The 17,955-nt window shown below is 35.1% G+C and overlaps 1 pseudogene; it reads right to left on the bottom strand.

Moving 5' to 3' along the window:
* The window catches only part of LOC127839788 (transcription initiation factor IIB-like), a 48,737-nt pseudogene that overhangs the window by 22,595 nt on the left and 8,187 nt on the right, over window positions 1–17,955 (bottom strand).

Below are 17,955 nucleotides of genomic sequence, written 5' to 3'. Positions count from 1 at the left end.
AGAGATCATGTATTCAAATTTAATTTGTTCAGTCTAAAATACTGCATGTACTAAGTTGCTAGTCTATGTTTAGTTACAGCACATCATCTGTTGCAAAAAGCACGCTTCCTATGCATGGCACTTGACATTGCAAACGACAACAATAATTTCCCGTTCTATATTAAAACACAGTTTTGCATGTCATGCATGTATCGTGAATGATTAATATCACGTGGCTGTAGAAAATATGTGTAAAGTTCTATAAATAGACATGATTAAATAAACATGCACTGGAATTAAATTGGTACTGCATCACATTATTAACGGGTATTGTTTTTTACAACTTACTCTACCTAAGTAATTAATTGCTCATCATTCGCAATTAACTTTTCATAAGTAACAAGTGTTTACAATTAAAAGTTGTGATGATGATGCCCGAAGCAGTCTTAAATGTACTGTTCTATTTCCCGTTTTTTATTCCGTACCTGGTAAAACTGTGAACTCTTACTTCATGCCCTACGTCAATCAAAAATAATGTTCGCCAGTTAACTCCGCCCACATACGCATTCTCGTAACCTATTGGATGGTGAACATTACAGTTTTGTGCCTGGAAAGTTACCTGAGAATTTCCCGTGATGCATCTTACATGACTGTGTGTAATGTGACTCTATTATTTGAAACGCCTGTCATGGTATCTGTTATTAGTGGATTATCTCTTACCCAATGTGGCGTTTATGGCCATAATCTGTGAAAGAAGGTAACGAGTAGGTACCATGTTCTCTTTAAAAAGGGAATAATGATACACTTATAGAGAAACATAGATTTTTTGTAAATCGCCATTTTCGCTTAAATTTTAAACTTTAATCGCCATCAGAAAGATTCAATCGCCTATGGCGATTTTGGCGATCGGAAACGTTAACATAGCCATATCTCAAGAGTACTTGTTCATATTCACATGAAAAGAGTTTGTCATTCATAAAACATCCTTACAATTTAATGTCGTTACATCCATCGTTTATGATATATATGAGCTTCACCATGGAAAAACGGGACTTAATTCACGTGAGATTTTTATTTAAAACAGACCTCATTTAAACAAATAATTTCATTAAAGTGGAAAGTGTTATTTCTGATTATCCTACACAGACTGCAGAGGCTAATCTGGGACGACATTTTATGAACATGAATTAAGCCCAGAGCTTTCGCATAGCAATATAAAGAAGTGAAACTCCAGCTGCTGGAGCAGTATTGAATTTTCATTAACAACAATTAGTTGGTCCTTTATTTAAGGCAAGTGACCGATTGCCCAAACAGTACAAAACAGCACAATACAAACCAACATAAACACAAAATATGAATAAAGCTGGGGTCACCGCCTTGGAACGGTCAATGCAAAGCATAGGGGGTTTAAACCTGGTTATAGAGCGCTCAACCTCACACTTGGCCCAGCAATATTCATAATACATTTAAGTGTAAATAAAATTTAACGTCATAGCATAGTAACTCAAATTAAACAATAATAAAAGGGAATTAAAACGCATTCACTTTAATTACTATTTAATTACTCAATTGCATTGAAGATACAAGAGTAACAGAATTACAACTATTAACAATTGTCAACTACATTCCTTCTTTATAGAAAAGATTTGAGAATGTAGAATCATAGAGTTAATATCTCAGATAATCATCGCGCAAATACAGGAAGAAGCAGCAACAATGGGTGTAAAAATTCCATATTACATAGCTTGGTTGTTTATGTGACTGCTAAACAAATTAAAAATAATTAAATCAAACAAGAAACGCCTATCAGAGAGAAAATATAAATAAAATGGAACGTTATAAACCCAATGACCTATGCATGTAGATTACAACTGGGAAAGTCGGTCGTATGACGTCACAAAAATCCATAATGACATAATGACGTGAACAAATTCCAAGGGCAGTCCTAAATAAAAATATTAATGGGGCTGTGCTACTAATAAAACAAGTTTACGTGATTTAATATTAAGAAGCAAATGAATACAAATGGTAATTCCATTAAAGCGACATTATTGGAATCAAACAGTATATAGGTGTTTTGACAACTGAAGACAGAAATGACCTGATGTACGATTTGAGTCCAAATGTAGTTTACATGCAGATTTGTTCATACGACACAATGACACAATTTTATTCAACAGTGAAAAATGCCTATAATGTAGTATTCATGCAGATTTGTTCATACGACACAATGACACAATTTTATTCAACAGTGAAAAATGCCTATAATATCACTAATGATTCCAAATTTTAAGGGAAGAAAGATATAGTGAATCGAAAACCATCAAACACGTGTTTTTAAGTACATAAGCATCGTATCCTTTTGATAAAAACAAGTTAATTAAATTGAAAAGTTTAATATGAACATTTGGTTTAACATATTTTAATTTGCGGACACGCTTCAAAACATCTCCGTAAAATGATGGATGGGAGATTCCATTATTTAAATGCCATTTTAAAGAAACATTATATTTTGAAATTAAATCACCATACTTAGAGTAAAATCTAGCAAATTTATTTCTTAGGTTATGATACAAAAAGCCTTGTTTTAGCAATTTTTTAGTTAATATTAGATTACGATCATTAAAATCTTTAATACACGAACATGCTCTGGCATAACGTACCAACTGCGAAATGTAAATACCATAGGAAGGTCCTTTAGGGATGTTGCCATCTAGAAACGGAAAATTCACAATTTCAAAGTTAAAATCGTCCCGTTTGTCGTATAAACTAGTTTTGATCAAATTATTATTAATAGTTAAATGTAAGTCTAAATACGCAGCGTCTGTATTGGATATACACGATCTATTTAAGACTAGTTCTTTTGGGTAGATTTTGTGAATATATTGTTCAAATAATGTATTATCTAAATTAAGTATGTCATCAATGTACCTACTAGTAAGGTTAAAACAATTAATCAAATCTACTTGCTTAGTTTTAGATAATTCTAACATAAATTCGCTTTCATAACAATATAAAAAAGGTCAGCTATAAGTGGCGCACAATTAGTACCCATAGGAACGCCAATAATTTGTTTAAATATTTTACCATTAAATTCAACATACAAGTTATCCAAAAGAAAAGTAAGTGCTGCACAAAAGTCAAGACCAGTCCAAATGATGTAATTATCTAATATCTGATTAGTAAAAAAAAGCTGTTTTAGTGTTTAAAGCTAGATACAAACATTTCTCTCTAGCAAAAGTTTTTTCAATCAAAGAGACAAGTTTTGATTTTATTAAAGCGTGAGGAAGCGTTGTATATAGTGTCGAAAAATCATAAGTACTTACCTGTGACACCTTATATTTTTTATTTTCAATTTTTTCAATAACTTCTAAGCAAGCATCATTTACAATAATCAGAATTCACCTTTGAATGTCCTTGGTACACCCTCCTGACGACAAGCTATGTACATGCACGCAGAGCAGACGGCATCATTACTACGACCTTTCAAGGATTTTGTATCATTGACCTGCTTAAACAGGGTGTTTTTACGTTCCTAGGATGAAATGCACAATTGGGGTCTCCTCTGACAGAATTTTTTTTTTTGCAAATTAAAATTATTGTAAGGAAAATTATGTTAATTTAGATCAATGTTATTACAGTCCACTTTCGTTATCTCGAAGTTGGCGGGAACAAGAAAAAATATTGAGATAACGAGATTTCGAGATATCCGATAAGGTATTTTTAAAACAAAATGAGACGAAAATTTTAACATCTATATACCTGCTAAGTGGTCTAACTAAAGGCGTCACCGTGTGGTAAAATAGTCTCTAGTACTCTACTACCCTATCTATTACCTGATACATACGCGTTTTAACGAGGCACGATTAAATTTGTTTGCTATGTAAATGCTTAAAATGACGTTTTAAGTGTTACAGAATTGCATGAACACATGCGGTTATCATTTTTCTAAACTGTCGAGTAAACATCTGGTTATGTTGCTTTTTAAAGTTATGATGCAATTGACGTCCAATCAAGACGAGGGTTTTCTATCTGAACATGCGTAAATCACGTTCCGGAATACTGAACTGTACATGTACATTATGTAGTTCTGCAACTTTGCGACGGTTTATATACGCAAAAATATAACTCAAAGCATTTTGGAATGTTGTTTGTTAAAACAATTAGTCTTTCGGCCTTTCGGCAGGCTGGGTATTAATTGCAGTTAACGTGACAGGCCTTACTCAAGAGTTAATGGCTAACGACATTACACACGTGTGATCATGGATGCAATTAACGGATTGATTATCTACCGCATAGAATCGGGAGCAGCCTGGCGAAGCGTGACGGTGAAGTATCTCAGAAAAAATTTCTCACCTTTGCCGACACCGGGACAGTTATTCGCACATAAACCACAGTTAATACATGCAAAATCGGGACTCGGGATACATTTTTATATCCAGATATCGAATTATTCTACATAACAAAAATCGAGATATGGGATGTTTATTAATATATATAAAGAAGGAAAAAAGTTGGGACACTGAGCTTACTTCGACATATCGAGAAAATCGAGATATCCCATGTCGTGATAACGGGAGTAGCTTGTATATTTATAAATCTTATGTAGCAAACAAGAAACATGTATCTTGTAAGATAGATTATCAACAATACACTACTACTGGCTACCTGGATATACAGAAAAAAACATTTATATTCGTAAATATAAAATTTCATTCTTTTTTATGTGTTTGTATTCAATTAGTTTTACGCTCAACACATGGATTCAACATAAATGTTTGTCCAATAATAATGATTTTACAGTAATTGACCAATAACTAGTTTATGCCCAGTCCATATAGATTGTCATCTGACGATTTCTATCCATACATACGGAGACCATCTCTGGAAGGTTCAGCCTATCAGCCATCTGTCTGATCTCTCGGAACGCGTTGATCAAAGCTCTGTCTGCACTATTCACCTGTGGGCATACAGAAAAGTGTCATAAAGCGACCCCCTACAGCTATATGTTTATCAAGAGACATCTTATAAGTTTCTGTGAATAAATATTTTCAACCAAATGTGTCTTCGGGATTAATAAAAACACAAAAACAAGGGCGTTTTTACCTCTTATAACTCTTAAAAAATTCTACAAATGAAAATTATTGGTTTCATTTAAGGCAATCTAATGGATTGTCCCCATAACTTAATTTGTGTCTAGTTTTTTTACAAAATGAAGGGTTGGGTGATTGATGTAATTAAATGCACAAAGGTGGTGTAGTGGATGAGGTGTCAGCCTAGCGATCGGCAGTTCGTGGGTTCGCTCCCTACTCGGGGTGCGTTCTCATTATCTCCTCCATATGCACCAAGTACTGGTCCTTCCCAGGAAACGGGCTCGATAATGTCCCTCTGACTGTAATGTAGGGCGCTTGGCAGTATATATAGATATATATAGATATAGATTAATAGGACTCTGCAAAGTGTTAAATTGTCCTGTAGTACCTTTTATGACTATGGGAGAACAGTGCTGCTGACTGAATAGAGGGTATTCTGTCTAAGTTCATACCAAAACAGTGATAATATTGTGTCATCATGTCATCTGGTAAAGTATAGGCACCAGCTAAATTGGTTCATCAATATTTACCTTTTACACCTTTACAGTTAGCCACATGGGTATTTCAAAGGAAGTCTTTCTGCACCTGAGGGTGCATTATGTGTTCACCAAGAGAATTTCCCAACACTAATTAATTTAACAGACAATTTTATTAGAACAATTTTGTACAATATATTCCTTAAATATGATAAAGCTATAAAAATGTTTACAAAAAAACAACTGACAAAAATACTAAATTTCATTGTGAAGCACAAATAACATTTCTATATTTTAAACTTGGAAGATGTAAAACTATGTATGTTTATTATAATGTATTTGTACAGAAACGTGCGTCATTTAATTCAAGCACAAAATATTTTCCATATATTTATTTTATAGTAATTTAAAGTTAAAATACTGTTTGCTCAAATCACCCACTCAAGTCTTGAGCGATTTAACTGGTGACTAAAAGTGTATCTGTTTACCCACTCAAGTATGGAGCGATTGAACTGGTGACTAAAAGTGTATCTGTTTATCGACTCAAGTCTGGAGCGATAAAACTGGTGACTAAAAGTGTATCTGTTTACCCACTCAAGTCTGGAGCGATTGAACTGGTGACTAAAAATGTATCTGTTTACCCACTCAAGTCTGGAGGGATTGAATTGGTGACTAAAAGTGTATCTGTTTACCCACTCAAGTCTGGAGCGATTGAACTGGTGACTAAAAGTGTATCTGTTTACCCACTCAAGTCTGGAGCGATTGAACTGGTGACTAAAAATGTATCTGTTTACCCACTCAAGTCTGGAGCGATTGAACTGGTGACTAAAAATGTATCTGTTTACCCACTAAAGTCTGGAGCGATTGAACTGGTGACTAAAAATGTATCTGTTTACCCACTCAAGTCTGGAGCGATTGAATTGGTGACTAAAAGTGTATCTGTTTACCCCCTCAAGTCTGGAGCGATTGAACTGGTGACTAAAAGTGTATCTGTTTACCCACTCAAGTCTGGAGCAATTGAACTGGTGACGTAAAGTGTATCTGTTTACCCACTCAAGTCTGGAGCGATTGAACTGGTGACTAAAAGTGTATCTGTTTACCCACTCAAGTCTGGAGCGATTGAACTGGTGACTAAAAGTGTATCTGTTTACCAACTCAAGTCTGGAGCGATTGAACTGGTGACTAAAAGTGTATCTGTTTACCCACTCAAGTCTGGAGCGATTGAACTGGTGACTAAAAGTGTATCTGTTTACCAACTCAAGTCTGGAGCGATTGAACTGGTGACTAAAAGTGTATCTGTTTACCCACTCGAGTCTGGAGCGATTGAACTGGTGACTAAAAGTGTATCTGTTTACCCACTCAAGTCTGGAGCGATTGAACTGGTGACTAAAAGTTCATCTGTTTACCCACTCAAGTCGCGAGCGATGGAACTGGTGACTAAAAATGTATCTGTTAACCCACTCAAGTCTGGAGCGATTGAACTGGTGACTTAAAGTGTATCTGTTTATCCACTCAAGTCTGGAGCGATTGAACTGGTGACTAAAAGTGTATCTGTTTACCCACTCAAGTCTGGAGCGATTGAACTGGTGACTAAAAGTGTATCTGTTTACCCACTCGACTCTGGAGCGATTGAACTAGTGACTAAGAGTGTATCTGTTTACCCACTCAAGTCTGGAGCGATTGAACGGGTGACTAAAAGTGTATCTGTCTACCCACTCAAGTCTGGAGCGATTGAACTAGTGACTAAAAGTGTATCTGTTTACCCACTCAAGTTTGGAGCGATTGAACTGGTGACTAAAAGTGTATCTGTTTACCCACTCAAGTCTGGAGCGATTGAATTGGTGACTAAAAGTGTATCTGTTTACCCACTCAAGTCTGGAGCGATTGAATTGGTGACTAAAAGTGTATCTGTTTTACCCACTAAAGTCTGGAGCGATTGAACTGGTGACTAAAAATGTATCTGTTTACCCACTCAAGTCTGGAGCGATTGAACTGGTGACTAAAAGTGTATCTGTTTTACCCACTCAAGTCTGGAGCGATTGAACTGGTGACTAAAAATGTATCTGTTTACCCACTCAAGTCTGGAGCGATTGAACTGGTGACTAAAAGTGTATCTGTTTACCCACTCAAGTCTGTAGCGATTGAACTGGTGACTAAAAGTGTATCTGTTTACCCACTAAAGCCTGGAGGGATTGAACTGGTGACTAAAAGTGTATCTGTTTACCCACTCAAGTCTTGAGCGATTGAACTGGTGACTAAAAGTGTATCTGTTTACCCACTCAAGTCTGGAGGGATTGAACTGGTGACTACAAGTGTATCTGTTTACCCACTCAAGTTTGGAACGATTGAACTGGTGACTAAAAGTGTATCTGTTTACCCACTCAAGTCTGGAGGGATTGAACTGGTGACTAAAAGTGTATCTGTTTACCCACTCAAGTCTGGAGCGATTGAACTGGTGACTAAAAGTTTATTTGTTTCAGAAGATGTCTTTTGTAAAATATTGATCAACGCAGCCAAGACAATAATAAAAGATCTGGTTGAACTACTCATTCAGTGTTTTTTTAGTCAATTTTGGGGCGGAATTTCCCAATCTCAAAAAGTATATTTTTTTCCAAAATGACTTACTACAATTTACAATTGAAGGTTTTCCAAAATAAATAAATTAAATAAATGCCTTTTCAGCTGTTAAAGATGAACTTAAGTCAATAGAATATTGGAAACACTGTTATCCTCTATTTTAAAGTATTTGTTAGAAAAGAAACAACACCAGTTTCCAAATTAAAGTCAAACAATGTGATTTTTCTCAAGCCTAATGGCTCCCACCCCATTCACAATATAGTGAAGAAAAAAATTTGTTTTAGAGACACTGAGACTCACTGTACGCCTGTCCCTGTACATGGGCGTCCCAAACTCATCCAGCTGCTGGGCACTCGTAGGATCTATGGCATTCATTGTTGACAGGTCACCGCCCTGAAGCAACGGGTTCTGAAAAAACACACAGAACAGCTTAATGCTTTCTGCTCAGAAGCAAATTGAACATGGCTAAATGCAACCAGAATAAAACCAGAATAGCCTGCGAGTAACTCACAGTGTGTTCATGTTTTATACTATTTGCTGCTTATAAGAATCTTAGGGTTGAAAATGAAGCATTTAAAACTCGAATCTAGCAAGAAAGGTCTTAAATAAAAAATTAATTTTCTAAATGACTACAAAAGCGTCAAAATGCGTTTTTGAGTGGAAAAGGGTTAAGATTTTTAGTAAAGTATATACTACATGTTGTAAATAGGATCTATGTGGGTTACATAATTTCCACAGCTAATTGTTATACATGTAGTAGTTATTCGTTTGTTAGTCATATAAAAATCTTATTGGCATGAAATGTGTCTGAAACCCTTGAATTTGTCATTAAGATATCACAGGCAACAGCACCTTGTCTGCATCTTTTAGCATTCCCCCAAACTGACCTGTTTAGAGGAAAACACGACAACTTAAGCCTCGCTGTGAGAAAAGAGGCTTATTGCATGTGCGTAAAGTGTCGTCCCAGATTAGCCTGTGAAGTCAGCACAGGCTAATCAGGGACCACACTTTCAGTCTAGACTGGATTTTCGCTAAGTGGAGACCTTCTATATATGAAAAATTAGATTAGAGCAGATAGGGTGGCCCCTGATAAGCCAGTGTAGACTGCATAGGCTAATCTAGGATGACACATTATGCAAATTCACTAAGCTCAGTAACCCCAGGGTGAGGGTGATATATACCCATACCTCAGCAGCACCAACTCTTGATGAATCCTTGTTGTTTGTTTCATTGCTGAATGTTCTCCATTCTGTACCGACATCAACCTCTCTGACAAACAGACTGAAATATTGAAATATCAACAGGATCCGCAATACTATGCACAAATAATGTTTTTTCCGGTGATTCACGAATATACAATTTTATATTTTATAAAAATTGTGAAGGATCTATTTTTTCAAAACAAAGTAAAATAATGTTCTTAAAAAGAGAACTTTAATTTTTTATAAAATGACTTTTGACATTCATTTATTTAAATGGATTTTAAATACAAGCACTTTACAAAAGTCATTAATTCATTCATGCAAACCATAAAACCATTGATAAAATTGATTACAATTTCAAAACTTTTATCCATTAACCTAAAGCCACAACAAATTGGTTCAATATTTGTCGGATTTACCACACCTTAAAATCTTAAAACAAACTTAAAATATTTTATTTTGCGTCGGCAACAACATTTTTGCTACGAATATCCTATTCATTTAATGATTTAGTTAAATTTTACCTACGTAATTTACGACATAGACTGTTATAATGCTTTGCGTTATGAGATTGGTTTGTAGTAAAAAAAGACAGCGTTCGTCTGTCTTGTCATGTCGACTAATGACAGATATGGGCAATGAGTCATTGCATCACAGGTGATTTTAGTTATTGATTTAACTCAGCCACATCTACATCAGGATGTGAAATGTCGCTGATATACATATGTTTAGTAAAACTCTGCAATAAACTTGTGGGTATTGATTAAGTTAAACTAGAAAACATTAACATGCAACTGAGTGTCGCTGTTGAATTAGACAAAAAAATGTTGTGTATAATATAAATTGTACACGCCTCCTATCTTCTAGTTTAAACTGTTGATGTCTAAGGCCAAGGTGTATATAATGCCCCAAAAACATGAAATTAGCAAAACATGAAGCTAATATAAGTGCAAAAGTGAAGAAACTTGCTGGACCTCCACAACTTTGCTGGGATTTTGTTGACTTTTTTATATTAAAATACTAAACTTTAACTACCCATTTCTTATTTTTTCTTTCATTTGGAAGTTATGATTTTTATGTCCCCCAGTCTATACTACACACGTTTTAGATAAACTCAATTGGTTTATTGAGTTTATCAAACAGCAGTTTAATTCCCCAGCACGTTATAATATGCATTTTAGAAAGCAATTAAACATGCACTTATTAACATTTGGTATACTGTTATTTATCATCATAACAATAATGTTTACATTTTCCCAATTGAAATGTTTTATCGCACTTTTTCCCCAATCAAAAAGGCACAGGCTGTAAATTAAATTCACTGCTTATTCTTGATGTTAATTGTATTATTTATTGTTTCATGTTATTAAACCATTATAGACAGCCAGCTGAGCTTCTGATATAACTTTGATAATAATCAAAGCGCTGAAGGCACTAAATTTGTACGCTATTGCATAATCTTAGACGCAACTCAGTTTTCAAAATTGTGTTATTCTTTTTGTATCGCAAGTTTGAAATGAACACAACCCATTCAAAGCCCAGTGTGTCTTAAAGCACAGGTCAAGATGTGGGTGCAAGATGTGGGTACTGTTTATCCTCATATTTATGTTTTAGAGATAACTTAGACAAAATAACAACAACATGTCTCTTTTTTCGAAATTGGTTGCTTCACCGGCAACCATCTTTAGAATTTTGGTTGCCTTTCTTAAGAATAGCAAGCCTAAAATCATGTACATGTTGTGTTATGTGTATCTAATACTTAATTGTTTTCTTTATATTATTGAGCAATAATTTTACCGACATGACAGACTTTTAATGCATCATGTCTTGTTGTGAGCCAGAATTGAATCATTTCCTTGGTCTAATTGATCCACAGTCGCTAATTTGTATTCTATGTTTAATTTGATTGAGTTGTTTCCAGCTTTGAAAAAGCTAGTTGTCCTGGTTTTTAGACCATCTCGTGGCACTTGACATAGCAGACGACAGCAATTTTGCGCTGTTTCTTAAAGCACGGGTTTTACATTGCATACTTGTATAGTGAATGGTTATTATCACGCGGCTGTAAAAAGGGTTTAAATCAGTTCTATAAATATAAACGATGAAATATAAAAGTTTCAAAGTTTAAAGTTTCAAAGTTTATTTGCAATCAGCAATAAAAACATGCCTTTAGCCATTTACAACATAATTATGGCAAAGACAAAAAAAAACGGTAGTATCATCACACACAACAAAGTACATATATACATATTCAAGCATAATATACATGCATACATAAAATTTATTTATGTAACGAAACGTTGATATACTTTGGATTAAGGAACAGATAGTTCAGTAAGGGTATTATTTCTATATAACATAGCTTCTTTTAGGTATTTACAAATTCCGAATATTTTATTTATTTTTTTCGATGTCATAGTAGTTTGGAATAAATTTAAGGTAGGCCAAGAGATATGTCCAATAAATTTCAGTCTTAAGTGTCTATAATTGTCACAACAAAGTAGGAAGTGATACTCAGATTCAACAACGTTCATATTGCAGCATCGACAAAGTCTCTGATCGCGATCAATACCTTGGAATCTGCCAACTTCAATTTCTAGATGGTGCGACGATAGTCTAAAACGGGCAAATTGTTTCAGCAGGTCATATTTTTGTATTTTTAATAAGTACTTTTCACAGACAAATTCAGATTTGAATAAGCAATACTGCTGTAATTTAGACATTGATTGAATAGTTCCCTTCCATTCTTGAACAAAAATATCTCTAAGTTTATTTTTCAAGCTTGGAAAGTAGTTGATTTCATAATTGAAATTATGACGAATATTGTTAAAATCTAAATGGTCAATCAAGGTATTGATTCTGTTGGCCCAGCAACCACTGCTACCAGTGTTACACAGATCGGAGTATATGTTACAGATAGGAGAATTTCTATTTTTCATATTTTTTAACCAAAAGCGTATCGCCCTTTCTTTACATAAAATAGAGAGGGGGAAACGACCAAATTCACCAAGGACAGCATAGTTTGGAGTCTGCTGTTTGACGCCGAGGAGGTTTTTCAAAAATCGCACATGTAATTTATCAACATCTTTTATGTTATAGACATCCCAGATTTCGGAGCCATACAGGAGAATTGGAACGACCATGGCGTCAAATAATGAAAGCTTGGTTTTAATGTCTAATTGCACTTTATCAAAAATAGATAATTAACTACAATAGGCTTTAAGAGCCTGGTCCTGTAACATTTTAACAGCGTTTTTCATGTTTCCTGTATAGGTAAAATTTATGCCCAAGTAAGTCAAATCGTCGACAGTTTCGATGCTTTCTCCATTAATACTTAAGTTTATTTCAGAATTTACAACTGTTTTACGTTTTTCAAAAACACAGATTTTTGTTTTATTGACATTTATTTTCAAGCCCCATTTTACTGAATACGAATATATAGCATCTAGTTGGGCTTGTAAACTAAGCTGATTTGTCGTGAATAATACAATGTCGTCAGCAAACAAAATCATGTACATAGAGAGAAGTTCTACATCTTTTCCAGTTAAATCATCCAAATTGATGGTTTTAAAAACGTCATTAATAAATAAGATAAATAATATCGGCGAGAGTGGCTCCCCTTGTTTCAAGCCCATTGTTACTTCAAAGAAATCTGAGTAAGAAGTATTAGCATTATTTGCCTTTGAAAAGTTAGGCAGCTTGAGACACGACTGGACATTTTTATAAATACATTGTAACATATTAATCATTTTGCAACTGATACCGGCTTTAACAAGTTTAACCCATAATGCATCATGGTTAACGGTATCGAATGCACGTTGATAATCAATGAACGCACACCAAAGTTTTTCCTTTGAGTTAAGTACTTTTTGAATAATTGCATGCAGAAGAAAGATTGCATCAGTCGTCGAATGGTTATCTCTAAAACCAAATTGGCAACTTTCAAAAACGTTTTCATCCTCACACCATTTGTTAATGCGATAACGTAATACAAGGGAAAAAATCTTTGCAGTAATATTAATAAGAGTTATCCCTCTATAGTTAGCTGGATTTGATTTGTCGCCCTTTTTATCAATAGGGACGATTACACCTTTTGTCCATGATATGGGATAAGATCCAACATCGAACAAGTAATTAAATATTTTACACAAATATGGCGATATAATCTCATTTGCATCGATAAAAAAATCAGCTACATTGTTATCAAAATCACAGGACTTAAAACGGTGCATGGACTTAAAAGACTTAGTAATTTCTTCTATTGTCAATGGGCAGTCGAGCTGTTCAATATAAACAGGATTAACTCTATCCGAGTTATGTTCATCGGGCGTGAAATTGCCCTCACGGGTATTCGAAATGTTAACAAAGTGATTAAGCATTTCATGTTCACTAAATTGGCCATTTGTCGATACTGATTTTTTAAATTTATTAATGTATTTCCAAAATTTACGAGGAGACTTTTTACTCAATTCAGAAAGTTTAGATTTTTCTTTGGAAAAATATTTAGCTTTGGCCCTCCTTTTAATTTTATGAAAATGGTTTCTTGCATTCAAAAATGAGAGTTTGTTATCTTCACAATTATTAAGATACAATGTTTTCTTAGCAGTATAAAACTGTTTCTTTGCTGTTTTACAATCATTGTTAAACCAAGGGCATTTCTTTTTAAAACTATTACTTTTAAACGGACAGCATCTTTTTAAAAAACAGAATGCTGATATGTCATAGATAATATTTCCTAATTCGGACATACATTCATCAATTGTACTTTCACCTGATAATAGTTGCGAAGTTATACTATCAAAAACATATTTTTTCGAGTCAACACAGTTCAAAAACGATTCTTTTTTAGAAGAATCCCAAGCCAACTTATAAGTGAAGGCGCTATTTTCGCTGTTTACAATACATTTACATTTCATATCAAAATAGATAGGACAATGGTCAGAGAATTCAGTTAAATCAAGTACGTGTAAATTAGTAACAGATTCATAACAGTTATAATCGCATATAACGTAGTCGATTGTACTGGCCACAGGTTTAGTTCTAAAAATAGAATGAAAAGTACATTTACCCTCTTCCTTCCTACCATTCAATATACATAGACCATTTTCTTTGCATAGAGTGAGTAATTTATTTCCAAAATAGTTACACTGTGTATCTTGGTTATGCCTAGTCGGTAGATTATTAACAAATAAGCTATTGCCAGGCATGTCAAGAAAACGGTCAAGGCTTATATCAGGGATTAAATCGGGCGAGATACCCGTGCGACTGTTAAAATCTCCTGTTAAATATATATCACCTAGTTGGCTGTAAAATCGAACACTACTAGATAATTGATAAAAAAAATCGAAGTAAAATAGCTCGGAATTAGTATTTCTATAGCAGCTTGAATCATGAGGAGGTATATAGCATAGACATAAATATTTATCTTGTTCAGAATGTGTTAATGACTTTGATATTTTTAACCATATAATTCCTTTGCTGTCACTATTTTCACAATCGATATATTGTTTCAAGTTGCTCTTGACATACACAGCTATACCACCACTAAATCGTTTAGCTTTATTGTTACCTTTCGGGCGGTGACAGTTGATGTTCACATAGCCACTTAAAGCGGGTATATACGATTTTTTATATGTGTTTAATTGTAATATATTGATAAAATATGTTACAATAACCATATATAGGCAAGAAAAAATATACATTAAAGCCGAATTTCATAAAATGCAGCAAAGACAAATTAGCGCCCCGAGCCGATTGTGACGTACACATTTTCCTACAATAGCCGAAGCATTCGTCTTTGTATTAGGATCGGAGTTAGTGTTCGTGTGTCGTATGAATAGATATCGTTGCAGGAATTCAAATAAACCGTTAAACTAAGTTTAGATTCACATCGTACATGTATGGTATACATGCAGGCGAATTCGGCTGTACAGCCGTTTTCAATTTCAGAATTAAATATCTGGCTTATTTCGCATTTTTCGACACATGTTCTTCTTAACTTTTATTTTAATTTACATTGAAATATATATATAATAAGTTTTTACACATTTTATATAAATTCATAAATATTTGACAAAATCGTATATACCCGCTTTAAATCAATGTTAGTGATATTAGAATTCCACGTTTCAGTGAACAATAAAATATCGTAATCACATACAAAATTAAGAAAATCAGAGTCATTTAGATCACATTTTATACCCTGTACATTCCAGAGTAAGAATGAGAGCTGTTCCTGGTCGCCATCCTAGCTGTATCCGGCTAAGCTTACGGTGTCCACGGTGAAGGCCTGGCCGTTGATGATCAGCTTATCATATGATATATAAGCCGTTTTGCCGTCTTGCCTGGCCTTGATCATGGTTGGGATCAGCTTACGGCGCCGCTCCTGAATGGCGGGCGGAAACTGATCACTGCACCGGATATGCGGAGTACCGGAAGTTCCGGATGAAAAAGTGTTCTGATCATTATTGGAAATTTCACGGCACTTTTGCTTTATAAGTTCTTTATCGGGGAAGTGGCTGAACATTGCCACTACTGGACGAGTCTTCCCGGACTCAAACCTGCCGACGCGATGAGCCCGTTCGATGCGGATCGCAGAGTCAGCATGCTCGATATTGAGTGAAGATTTCACGAAGTCGTGGAGTGATTTTGTACAATTTTCTGAGCGTCTCGATTCTGGTGTAGTGCATTCAGGAAAGCCAAAAAACATTAAATTGTTCCGCATGGAGCGGGAATTTAAATCGTTGATCTCTTCTTGCACTGAATTGGATTTTTGGATCTCACTTTCAAGTTTGCGTATTCTGTCACGTTCAGCTTTAAGCTCGCTCTCAAGAAAGCATTGTTTGGACTTAATGTCTTCACACTGTTTGGAGTCAAACTCGCGATGATCCTCAATGTTGGACATTCGGGTGTGCATTTCCTTGGAGGCTGTTTCAAGGCTTATTACACGGGTTTCAATGCTGGACATTTTGTTATTCAGTTCAGAAAGCTGTGATTGTATAGCGTCAAGCTTAGAAAGGCGTGCGTCCACAGAGTTCAAACGATCAAGAATTTGCGAGAGATTGTCATTGAAAGTTTGTGTCGTACCTTGCCCCTGGAGGACGGTCTGCTGGGCCGACTGATGCATTGGTTGCATCTGATGGTACTGGACTTGCTGCGGCTGCGGCGAGTAGAAGGCGCCGGAAGACGTCTGGTAGGCATTCAAGGCAGCCATGTTGGACATGTTGTACGACACTTGATTTGGAGATTGCATTGAGTTCACAGATTGGAAGTTTTTATGGCACTGTGCAGTTGATGACATCGTTGAAGCAGACGGGCTAGGTTCGTGCTCAACTACTCTCTTGCCGGGTTGCTCCGCTCCTCCGTCAGGCGTCGATAAGTTTCGCTTTTTACCTTTTTTCTTTTTTGTGCTGCTTTGTTTGTTATTGGTGTTTTGTTTCTGTTTAGATGGCATTGGATATGTAATAAAACAATCTCGACCCAAGCCGGGCTATCAGAGCCCTGCGAAATAGCCAAAGCTCGATTGAAAAAAATAAATCCTTTGTTTACACCCACTGTAATTTCCAATGTTCACATTCATTTAAATAATCCTGTTTTACACCCAATTCTTATGTTTCACAATTATCCAAGTCTTTTGTATGATATTCGTATAAATTAAAACCGTTTACTGTAGTTGTTTTGCTTTTATTTCGAAGAATTACTTTTTTTTATAGCGTTCAAAAGTTTGGCTTGTCCGCCATAACGCATGCGCACTCAATATGAAATGAAATATACATGAACTTGAATTAAATTGGCACCGCATCAAATTGGTAACGGGTATTGTTCGTCACATCTTACTCGCAATGCTTTCCACGGGATTTTTTTAGACGCCCCGGGGCCGTCATCAGTGGAGGGGGGGGGGGGGTAGGGAGATGAGCCCCCTATGTACGTTTATATATATGACGTTATTTTGGTCCGTTATGACTCTTTAAGAAAAAATATATAAAGTCATGAATAACGACATTTATTTCATTGCTGAACACTTTTTCTCACGCATAGATAGGCATAATCCCAACTCGATCGAATCCCCAATGCATCCCTATCAGCCCAACTCGTATCAATTACTGCATACTTACTTCTTTTCCCGTTGCTTTTCATTGCCAGATTATCCTGTATATTCCTTTTTTAATAGTAAACTTAAGAATTTCATAAACATAAAAATTCGCCTTTTTTCTTAAGTAGGAAATGAATTTTGGCATTTGTGACTATTCAAAGATGTGATGAAATAATGTCCAATCGAGACGGGATTTTCCAACTGAACACATGTAAGTCGCCTGACTTGCTGTTCAATAAATACACCCTCACTTTTCATGTGAAATTGAACATGTCTGCATAGTTTTCGCGCACGTTTTACTGAGACAAAGTAATAGCAGAAATACACGAAGCGCTTTTTTATTTGAAGCTAGAATTTGTTTATGTCACGTTAACATTAAAATTCAGAACCGTGTTTTGGATTATATGCCAATTTGAAAATTCGACAAAAAAATTAAGTGGTATGATATGAATTCAACTTTAATTTGTTATAATTCTTTACGAGTCATATAAATGATTTAACAGTATTTTGCATAAAATGCACAATGTCCATGAGAGAGC

This window comes from Dreissena polymorpha, chromosome 7, assembly GCF_020536995.1.
Source record: "Dreissena polymorpha isolate Duluth1 chromosome 7, UMN_Dpol_1.0, whole genome shotgun sequence".
NCBI classification, from domain to species: domain Eukaryota; kingdom Metazoa; phylum Mollusca; class Bivalvia; order Myida; family Dreissenidae; genus Dreissena; species Dreissena polymorpha.
The sequence above is the reverse complement of the archived record's forward strand: the minus strand, read 5'-3'. Positions and strand labels throughout refer to the sequence as shown.